The following is an 11293-nucleotide window of genomic DNA, read 5'->3' as shown; positions in this document are numbered from 1 at the left end:
TCCACACCGAGTTTGAGTTATTGGTCCCTTAAGGATTGCTGAATGGAGTCTTCCACCGCCGGTTACAGATAAGAAGTGGGGGAAAAAATGACAGGTTAAAGCTGTGCGTAAAATACCGCCAGGAATTTGTGGTGATAATAGCGGAATAAAGAAAGGTTTTTAAAGGTTGGTGGAAAATATTTTACGAACAACTTTAAATAGATTTTCCAGTAATTCACTTTTTGCCGACACTGAAATTGGCGCCTTTTTCGAATTCAAACGTTCTGCCAATTTCGACAATTTAAGCCAATGATTTGCTGCATTTTCCCCAATTCGAGGCTCTGCGATTGGTTAAGAAATGCGAATGGGAAGAGGGTGACCAATCAGAAGTGAGCGCTGGCTCAAGCTGTGTGAATTCCAGGTCCCTGAATGATTGAGCTGAAACTGATCAGTTTCACAAACCCTGTCAGTTTCAGTGCAGGAAACACCGTCTCGGGGGAAATAACATCACAAGTGGGTCTGGTTCCAGTGACCGATTCAACGGCTGCTGCAAAATTCCCGGATTCCCTCATTGCAGCAAAATCATTTTGAAATTCTATGAAAACAATGAGTGATTCTGGAGGAGTGATGTGGCTTTTCACTGAGGGCATGTGTGGACTGGGGAAATAACTAAGTGTAGAGCCTCGGGCACTGTTTACACAGCCCGTTTAGAAAGTCAAATCCACTGCACATCCTTGCTGCAACTGAAATGTCAATTTCGGGGATTCCAGTTTTCTACCCGAACACAGCACAGATTTATTCCAGTCAGTTCTGAACAGCCTATCCCATCGGGATTTTCGTTTGTCTCTTTTACCTTGTTCACCTTCATTGCTTTCTATTTCCCTCCTGGTGTTTGATAAGGTATCTCCCAAAACTCGTTTTCACAGCCACATCTCCTTCCTCAGTGATTGCCTTTGCTCCGTGACCTTTTGGTCAGCGATGTGGCCTGGTCCAATCTGCACCTTCTCCTTTGTTATCTGTAGCCCAACCCCCACCTCACTTGTTTATAATCTGTGACTTTTCTAATATTTGTCAGTTCCGAAGAAGGGTCACTGACCCGAAACGTTAACTCTGCTTCTCTTTCCACAGATGCTGCCAGACCTGCTTAGTGAATCCAGCATTTCTTGTTTTTGTTTCAGATTTCCAGCATCCACAGTATTTTGCTTTTATATTAGCCTATCCCATGTCCCGTTTCCAGCTCACTGCTCTCTCTGTGAGACAGTGGGTGGCTCTTCGAAGAGTGTGTGTTTGCTGGAAAGGGTCGAGTTGTGCGGCCCTGCCGTTTCAGAGCGTACACCACATCCATGGCAGTGACCGTCTTGCGATTGGCGTGCTCAGTGTAGGTGACCGCATCCCTGATCACATTCTCCAGGAAAACCTTCAACACCCCGCGAGTCTCCTCATAGATCAAACCCGAGATCCGCTTGACCCCGCCACGGCGAGCCAGGTGGCGGATTGCTGGTTTGGTGATGCCCTGGATATTGTCAGGAAGCACTTTGCGGTGTCGCTTTGCTCCGCCTTTGCCCAGTCCTTTCCCTCCTTTACCTCTGCCAGACTTTCTTTTATTAACTTCCAAAATATACTTTATTCATAAAAATCTGTAAAAAAAAAAATACATTACAAAACAGTTCCAAAAAGCACCAAGTCAAACAATACAAAGAGTGGAAAGGAGATCAGTTTCCTTCAATCCAGGAGTGAATTGCCTCACAACCCTTCCATTTCATTTCTCATGCCATGTACATTTGACAGCAAACAAATAATTTCTGGCTACAGTTCGAGGGGTTTCCCATGGATCCAGCCCCTCAGTTCACTATGGTGGGGGGACCTTACACTGTGGTCTTTCCCCAATGAGCCTTTGCTGCAGCTGCCCCAAGCTTTAGTGCGTCCCTCAGCACGTAGTCCTGCACCTTGGAATGTGCCAGTCTGCAACATTAGGTGGTGGACAACTCTTTGCGCTGGAAGACTAGCAAGTTTCGGGCAGAGCAAAGAGCATCTTTCAACGAATTGATAGTCTTCCAGCAGCAGTTGATGTTTATCTCGGTGTGCGTCCCTGGGAACAGCCCGTAGAGCACAGACTCCTGTGCTACAGAGCTGCTTGGGATGAACCTCGCAAAAACCATTGCATCTCTTTCCACACCTGCTTTGCAAAGACACATTCCAGAAAGAGGTGGGCAACCGTCTCTTCCCCACCACAGCCACCTCGAGGGCATTGTGCAGAGGGGGTGAGACTTCGGGCATGCAGGAAGGATCTGACGAGGATGACTCTTCTCACCATCAGCCAACCTACATCTTGGTGCTTGTTTGAAAGTTCTGGTGATGGGGCATTCCGCCAAATGACTTTGGAAGTCTGCTCGGGGAACCATCCGTCAGGATCCACCATCTTCTTTTCCGGTAGGGCCTTGAGAACATTCCGTGCAGACCAGTGCCTGATGGATTGGTGGTCAAAGGTGTTTTTCCACAGAAACTTTTCCATGAAGAATAGGTGTTACAGCACAGTCCAACTGGATGGAGTGTTCCACGGCAATATGACCAGGCCCATCCTTCGCAACACCAGGGACAGATAGAACCTCAGCATGGAGTGACACTTGGAGTTTGCGTACTGGAGGTCGACACACAGTTTGATACAGCCACACACAAAGGTAGCCATCAGGATGAGGGCGATGTTGGGTACATTTTTCCCGCCTTTCTCCAGAGGTTTGAACATCGTGCCCCTCGGGACCTGGTCCATTTTGGATCCCCAGATGAAGCGGAAAATGGCTCAGGTGATCACTACAGTGCAGGAGTGCAGTATGGGCCAGACCTGCACCACGTACAGTAACCTGACACAATGGAGAGAGATCGCTGCTCCCACATGTTCAGCTTATGTTGTACCCTGGCTACTCGTTCCTCCCAGGGTTTGGTGCACGCCCCGGCCCTTCCGAACCATACCCCAGCACCTTCAGGTCGGCTGCCCTAATGGTGAAGGGGACAAAGGATCGGTCAGCTGAGTTCCCACAGAACATGGCCTCGCTCTTGCTGTGTTTAACATTGGCTCCCGATGCCAGTTCGAGCTGGTCACAGATGCTCATCAGTCTGCGCACAGGCAGCGGGTTCAAGCAGAAAACGGCGACGTCATTCATATACAGGGAGGTTTTAACCTGAGTGCCTCCACTGCCTGGGATTGTTACCCTTCTGATACTCGCATACTTCTTAATCGACTCAGAAAAGGGTCCAATACAGCAAACAAACAAGACAGGGGAGAGAGGACAGCCCTGCCTGACTCCAGATTGGATTGAGAAACTTTCTGATTCCCACCCATTGATTGAGACTGCGCTACTGATGTTTGTGTAGACCAGTTTGATGCAATTGCAGATTCCCTCCCCAAACCCCATTTTGGAAAGTACGTCCATCATGTAGGTGTGCGATATCCTGTCAAAAGCCTTCTCCTGGTCCAGGCTGATGAGGCAGGTGTCCACTATCCTGTCCCGTACATAGGTGATCGTATCCCTGAGTAGCGCGAGGCTATCAGAGATCTTCCTGCCTGGTATAGTACAGGTCTGATCAGGGTCAATCACCAACTCCAGAGCAGACTTGACTCGACTGGCGATGACTTTTGACAGAATCTTGTAGTCGATGTGAAGCAGTGAGATGAGCCGCCAATTTCTGATTTCTGCCCCCTTCCGCTTGTAGATGAGAGTGATGATGCCTTTCCTCATGGATTCTAATATGCTGCCGGCCAGGACCATACTCTGGTATACTGCCAGACTTTTTTTTTTAATTTCCAAAATATACTTTATTCATAAAAATCTGTAAAAATTACATTCCCAAACAGTTTAAAACAGCATCAAGTCAAAAAATACAAACAGTGCAAAGGTGATCAGTTTCCTTCTATACAATCACGAGTTGCCTCACAACTCTTCCATTTCATTGTCATGCCATATACATTTCTACATTTACAGCGCACAAAATTTTCCCTATACGGTTCGAAGGGTATCCCATGGATCCAGCCCCTCCGCTCAGCTTGGTGGGGTGACCTTACACCATGGTCTAACCCATTGAGCCTTTGCTGCAGCTGCCCCAAGCTTTAGTGCGTCCCTGCCCACGTTGTCCTGGTCCTTGGAATGTGCCAGTCTGCAACATTCGGTGCTGGACAACTCTTTGCGCTGGAAGACCAGCAAGTTTCGGGCAGACTAAAGGGCGTCTTTCACCGAATTGATAGTCCTCCAGCAGCAGTTGATGTTTGTCTCGGTGTGCGTCTCTGGGAACAGCCCGTTGAGCACAGACTCCTGTGTTATAGAGCTGCTTGGGATGAACCTCGACAAAAACCACTGCATCCCTTTCCACACCTTTCCACAGGACAGTGATGGGCTAGCAGAATGGGCAGACAGGTGGCAGATGGAATTTAATAGTGACAAGTGTGAGGTGATGTATTTTGGCAGAAGGAATAGGGAGAGGCAATATATACTTAATGGCACAGTTCTAAAGAGTGTACTGGAATAGAGGGTCTTGGGGTTCATGTGCATCAATCTTTGAAGGTGGCAAGACATATTGCGAGAGTGGTTCGCAAAGCATATGGGATCTTGGGCTTTATAAATAGAGGCATTGAATACAAAAGCAGGGAAGTTATGCTGAACCATTATAAAACTCTGGTTGGGCCCCAATTGGAGTGTTGCTTCCAGTTCTGCTCAGCAGACTTTAGAAAGAATTTGGTGGTCCTTGAGAGGACGCAGAGGCGAGTTACCAGAATGGATCAAGGGATGGGGGATTTTAGTTACAAGGTTAGGTTGGAAAAGCTAGGATTATTCTGCCTTTCTCAAAGGAGATTGAGTGGACAATTGATAGAGGTGTATAACACCTCTAGAGAACAGGCCATCCTGGACTGGGTATTGTGTAATGAGAAAGGATTAGTTAACAATCTTGTTGTGTGGGGTCCCTTGGGGAAGTGCGCCCATAATATGATAAAAGTCTTCATTAAGATGGAGAGTGAGAGAGTTGATTCCGAGACTCGGGTCCTGAATCTAAACAAAGGAAACTATGAAGGTATGAGGCGGGAGTTAGCGATGATAGATTGGGGAACGTTACTTAAAGGGTTGACAGTGGATAGGCAATGGCTAGCATTTAAAGAGCGCATGGATGAATTACAACAATTGTTCATTCCTGTCTGTGCAAAAGTAAAACAGGAAGGGTGGCTCAACTGTGGCTCACAAAAGAAATTAAGGAAAGTATTAGATCCAAGGAGGAGAAATATAAAATGGCCAGAACAAGCAGCAAACCTGAAGATTGTGAGCAGTTTGGAATTTAGCAGAGGAGGACAAAAGGATTGATTAAGAAGGGGGAAATAGACTATGAGAGTAAGCTAGCAGAGAACATAAAAACTGACTGTAAAAGCTTCTATAGATATGTGTAGAGAAAAAGATTAGTGAAGACAAATGTGGGCCCATTACAGTCAGAAACGGGGGAATTTATAATGGGGAACAAAGAAATGGCAGACCAATTAAATACATAGTTTGGATCTGTCTTCACAAAGGAGGATACAAATTACCTCTCAGAAATGTTGGGGAACATAGGGTCTAGTGAGAAGGAGGAACTGTATGAAATCAGTATTAGTCGGGAATGTTTGGGAAATTGATGGGATTGAAGGCCGATAAATCCCCAGTGCCTGATACTCTACATCCCAGAGTACTTAAGGAAGTGGCCCTTGAAATAGCAGATGCATTTCTGGTCTTTTTTCAAAATTCTATCGACTCTGGAACAGTTCCAATGGATTGGACGGTAGTTAATGTAACTCCATTATTTAAAAAAAGAGGCAGAAAGAAAACAGCGAATTATATACCGGTTAGCCTGACATCAGTCGTGGGGAAAATGCTGGAGTCCATTATAAAAGATGTAATAGCAGAGTGCAATAATAACTCGTCTCCACTCCTAGTATTTCTAAATCCCACACATTCACGAGAATGTGAACAATTATTTCCTGTTGTGTCTCTCTCAGATTTGTAAACTTCACTGTATTGGAGTGAGGTGACATCTACTGGCGGGAAGCAAGAACTGCAATCAAGCAGCAGAAACTCCGCAGTCTGTCAGGGTGAAAGAAACATTGCAATGTGAGGAGACAGCGAAGTGGTTTGATTGGGTAGATGGAGACATGATTCCACTTGTAGTGGTGTCTGAAGCAAAGGCCAGAAATACAAAATTGTCATTAATAAAAAGAAATGAGGAATTCATGAAAAATGTAGTAACGTAGTGAATGGTTAGAATGTGGATAGAATAGAAAGTGAGATTGGATGGACAGAAGCAGTCTGAAAGGATGGCTGAAACAAAAGGTGAGTGCCCTGAAACGTGAACTGTGTTTCTCTCAGCACAGATGCTGCCAGAGCTGCTGAATATTTCCAGCACTTTCTGTTTTTATTTCAGCATTTGCAGGATGTTGCTATGATCTGAAAAAAAATGGATGATTGACTGGGGGATTCCAGTGAAATTACACAGCAGCTAATAAAACCTGACCTGTCAGTGGCTCGTTGGTCTAGGGGTATGATTCTCGCTTCGGGAGTATGGTTAATTAACATGTGAGAGATCCTGGGTTCAAGTCCCGGACGAATCCTGGTCTGCAGGCATTTTTAGATTAAGGTTATCTATTGGTTTCAGCCTTGCAAAAAGTGGAATTCACTTCCATACAGAGCTGGCTTGAGGACCAGACAACTGGATTCAAAGAGCTTGTCGACAAAATTGTAATTAACTAAATGAACAGAAAACCAACTGGGAAAAGAACGTTGTTGCAGTAATTGAGACCTGACTCCAAAAACAACAGGACTGGGTTCTGGAATGGAATTCTTCAGTGTTTCTGTTGTTTGGCTTGCATTGACTCATCGATTTTCTTGTTTGTCACTTTGTCGATGCCTGTGAATAATTGTGGATCCTTCTTCAGAGTGTCTTCTTTCACCAGGTAGTTCTGACCTCTGATGATGTTGATTGTAATCAGCTTCAATTCGGTGATAGTTTTGGAAGTGAGCAGATTTCCTTTGCTTGAGTCTACAACATGGAACTCAGTCTGACATGTGGACCCATGGGAGGATTTGAATGCCACCCCTGCGTTGGAGTTGCATCCATCCAATAAGAGACCGAGTAGAAGTGACAGTTCTGTCAGTCGAACATGAGACTTTTAATGGCAGGGTTGTGAGTTTGAGTGCCATTCTGTTTTTCCCTTTTTTAAGGCTTCATGAGCAGAGAGTACAGGGAGGGTTTGAAATGAGCAAGTCTCGCTTTGATTCAGGTCTCTTACCTCTCAGCAACATCTCACTATGAAATATTGAATTTGATCTCATTTCATTCTCAGCTCGGGGTCAGTGTGGATCACTGGGACTTCTGGCTGTCTCCCGCTTCACAATCCATCAGTACTGAGAAAGCAATGGGGAATATTACTCACATGTTGTGTTCTTTCATTTTTTGGAAAACTTGAATGTATGTATTTTCTTCCAAAACAAGGACACCAAGCCACTGTTAATGTCGGGCTGAAATAGCTCAGTTGGGAGAGTATGAGACTGAAAATCTGAAAGTCCCTGGTTCAATCCAGGGTTTCAGCAATTTTGCTTCCTTATGCGTCCCTTGCCTTGGTTCTGATTTTCCGGTTGCACAATTTACTTTGAGATTATTTCCCAAGCACCAGTGGATTGAATTTGAGAAACAACACAGAGTCATTGACAGCATAGAAGGTGGTCATTTGGCCTATCACGTCCATGCTAGCTCTCCCCGGAGCAATCTAGTCAGTTCGACTCACCAGCTCGATCCCTTTCCTCCTGCAAGTTTCTTTCCTTCAAGTATCCATCCAATTTCCTTTTCAAATCATTGATTGTCTCTGCTTCCACCACACTCGTGGGCCAAGACATTACCACCCACAACATAAAAAATTCCACCTCTTCAAGGATGGGAAATACTTACATCTTCTATATTTGCTTATTCTCTATTTCTATGAGAATAGACTGGCAGTCAACATGAAAGGAAACCCAAAAATCTTCGAGCAGCATGTAAATGATAAGTGGGTAGTAAGAGGTTGAGTCGGGCCTATTCGGGACAAAGAGGATAATATATGCTTAGAGCTGCAGGGCAATGTTAATCTGCTTAATGAGTACTTTGTATCAGTGATCACTAAGGAAGTGGAATTTGACAAAATATCAGTCGAAGTGAAGAGAGTAGAGGCAATGGAGAGGGTACAAATTGAGAGAGGGAGGTACTAAAAAGGCAGGCTGTGCTTAGGGTAGATAAATCACCTGCTCTGGATGGCTTGCATCCCAGGTTGCAAAAGGAAATGCAGATGCAGATAATGGAAGAGTTTGCTATAATCTTCCAATCTTCCCTGGATACGGGGGAGGTGCCAGGAGTAAACAATGGCAAATGCGACGCCCTTATTCAAGAAAGGGTGTAAGGACAGTCCGGCTAACTACAGGCCAGTTAGATTAACAGCAGTGGTGGGTAAGGTTTTAGAAAGAATAATCAGGGTAAAAAATCAACAGTCACTTGGAGAGGTTTGAGTTAATTAAGGAGAGTGAGCATGGATTTATAAATGGGAGTTCATGCTTGACTAATGTGACTGCATTTTGTGATGAACCAACAGAGCAGCTTGATGAAGGGAATGCAGTGGATGTTGTTTATATGGATTTTAAGGAAGCGTTTGACAAGGTACCACATAAAAGGGTGGTTTACAAAATTGAGGTTCGTGGCATAGGAGGGTCAGTGTCCAATTGGATAGAAAATTGGTTGAAGGACAGAAAACAGCGAGTCTTATGAAATGATTCATTGTCAGCCTGGAGGATAGTCGACAGTGGTGTTCCCCAAGGGTCAGTGCTAGAACCACTGCTTTTTTTGCGAAAGATAAATGACTTGGATCTTGGAATATTGAGACATCTACTGGCAAGAACCAAGAACTGCCGTGATGAGATCAGCCATGATTGTATTGAATGGCAGAGCAGGCTCGAGTGGCTGAATTGCCGACTCCGGCTCCTAGTTCTTATGTTCATAGAATCATACAGCACAGAAGGAGGCCATTCAGCCCCATTGTGCCTCTGCTGACTCTCTCACAAAAAGATGCAATTAGTCCAACCCCCTGCCTACTTCCCCATAATCCTGGAGAATTTCACTTTGAAATATTTGTCCAATTCCTTTATGAAAGTTATAATTGAATCTGTTTCCACCACCCTGTCAGACAATTCATTCCAAATCCAAATCAGTTACTGGGTAAAAATAACTCTCCACACCTCCCCTTGACATTTTTGGCAAATTATTTTAAATCTGTGTCCTCTGGTTACTGACCCCCAGGAAACTGGAAACAGTTTCTCCCTCTCTACCCTATGAAAATCCTTCATGATTCTGAACACCTCCATTAAATCTTCCCTTAACCTTCTCTGCTCTGAAGAGAACAATCCCAGCTTCACCAGCCTGTCCAGAGAACTGACACCCCGCATCTCTGGGATCATTCTAATAAATCCCCTCTGAATTGTCTCAGAAGCTTTGATGTCCTTTCTAAAGCCTGGTGCCCAGAACTGGACACATTACTCGAGCTGAGATCGAGCCAGCGACGCCCACATCCCACGAAAGAATAAAAAAACGCTCCCTAACCAGTCCCCAATTCTTATCCATTGACAGACTCTCCCTGACCAGTACCCAAATCTTATTCATTTAGAGACGCTCCCTGCCCAGTCCCCAATTCTTATCCATTTAGAGATGCGGTTTCGGGAAGCCTCACCGGGAAAAGCTTCACCGCCACCATCCGCAGAGATACAGAAGGGATTGTTCCATGTTATTGTGGCCCGGAGGCCCTGCTCCAGCTGTGTGAGCCCGCAAAGGGCGCGGTCTTCTCGCACTTTGTGAATATCCCGCTCCAACTCCGAACCCGCAGCTCCAGATGCTGACAGAGCTGTCTCTACTGCGCCTGCGCGCCCCGCTCCTGTCACAGATCGGGCGGATTCTAGGCCGCTGAGCATTCTGGGTATCACACCTGTCATTAATGCTATTCTTTCAGCTGATCGGTTTTATTCCGTACATTTCATGACCTGGAATCGTCGTGAGTGTTTTCGTTTGTACCTGTCAATGCCTGGGAGGAGTGAGTCAGCTTCACTTTGTAGCCATGAGTTTCTGGTGTGAGAAAGTGGTGTTTACCTCAGTATATTTCAGTTTTTGGTCTGTAACTGTGGGTATTATTCAGTACCTGTTTGTTTCTGCTATTGCTATGTGAGATTCACCACATATCTTTCAACAACTTGTATGTGAGCATCAGCTTTTGTCTATATCTATCAGTTTCTGAGAAGTGAGAAAGGGTTCGATTCTATCCCTATCAGTTTCTGTTACATGCATGTGTCTTTAATCTGCACCTCCTCTGAGTGTGTCTTCTTCTCTGTACTTGTAGGTGAGTATGTGTTTTGCTTTGTATCTCTCAGTCTTTGAAGTGTGAGCCTGGGTTTGCACCTAATTTTCTTTGTACCTTGCAGCTGGGATATGAAAGAAAGATTTTTACACGTTACCTGCCAACTGCTGCAAAGTGACTGTGGAGTTCACACTGTATCTGTCAATTTCTTGTCTGATAATGCGAAGTTTACTGTGCACCTGTCAGTTTCTAGTCTAGGACTGATTGATTTTACTCTGTCCCTCGCATTCGCTGGTCTGTTAGTGTGGGGTTTACATTGTACCTGTCAGTTTCTTGTATGTGAGTGTTGATTTCACTCTGAAAAGAATCATAGATCATAGAATAGTTACAGAACAAAAGGAAGCCATTCAGCTCATTGTGCTTGTGCTGCTTCTCTGCACGAGCAACTCAGCTCATGCCACAGACTCATGTATTCCATGAAAACATGCAATTTTTTCACTTCAGATAATTATCTTATACCATTCTGAAAGCCATGGTTGAATCAGCCTCCATCACACTCTCAAGCAGTGCATATCAGATCTTAACCACTCGCTGTGCAAAAGAAGTTTTTCCTCATGTTGCCTTTGGTTCCTTTGCCATTCACCTTAAATCGGTGTCCTCTGGTTACAGAGCCGTGAATAATATTCCCCATTGCTTTCTCAGCACTGATGGATTGTGAAGCAGGAGACAGCCAGAAGTCCCACTGAGCCGCACTGACCCCGAGCTGGGAATGAAATGAGATGAAGTTCAATCTTTCACAGCGAGATGCTGCAGAGAGATAAGAGTCCCGAATCAACGTGAGACTTTCTCATACTTTTGCTGAATTTCATTTCAAACACTCCTTGTACTCTCTGCTCATGATGCCGTAAAAAAGGGGAAAACAAAATGGCACTCCAACTCACCACC

Source organism: Heterodontus francisci, unplaced genomic scaffold, assembly GCF_036365525.1.
Source record: "Heterodontus francisci isolate sHetFra1 unplaced genomic scaffold, sHetFra1.hap1 HAP1_SCAFFOLD_121, whole genome shotgun sequence".
Lineage (NCBI taxonomy): Eukaryota > Metazoa > Chordata > Chondrichthyes > Heterodontiformes > Heterodontidae > Heterodontus > Heterodontus francisci.
This window is presented reverse-complemented; position numbering follows the sequence as displayed.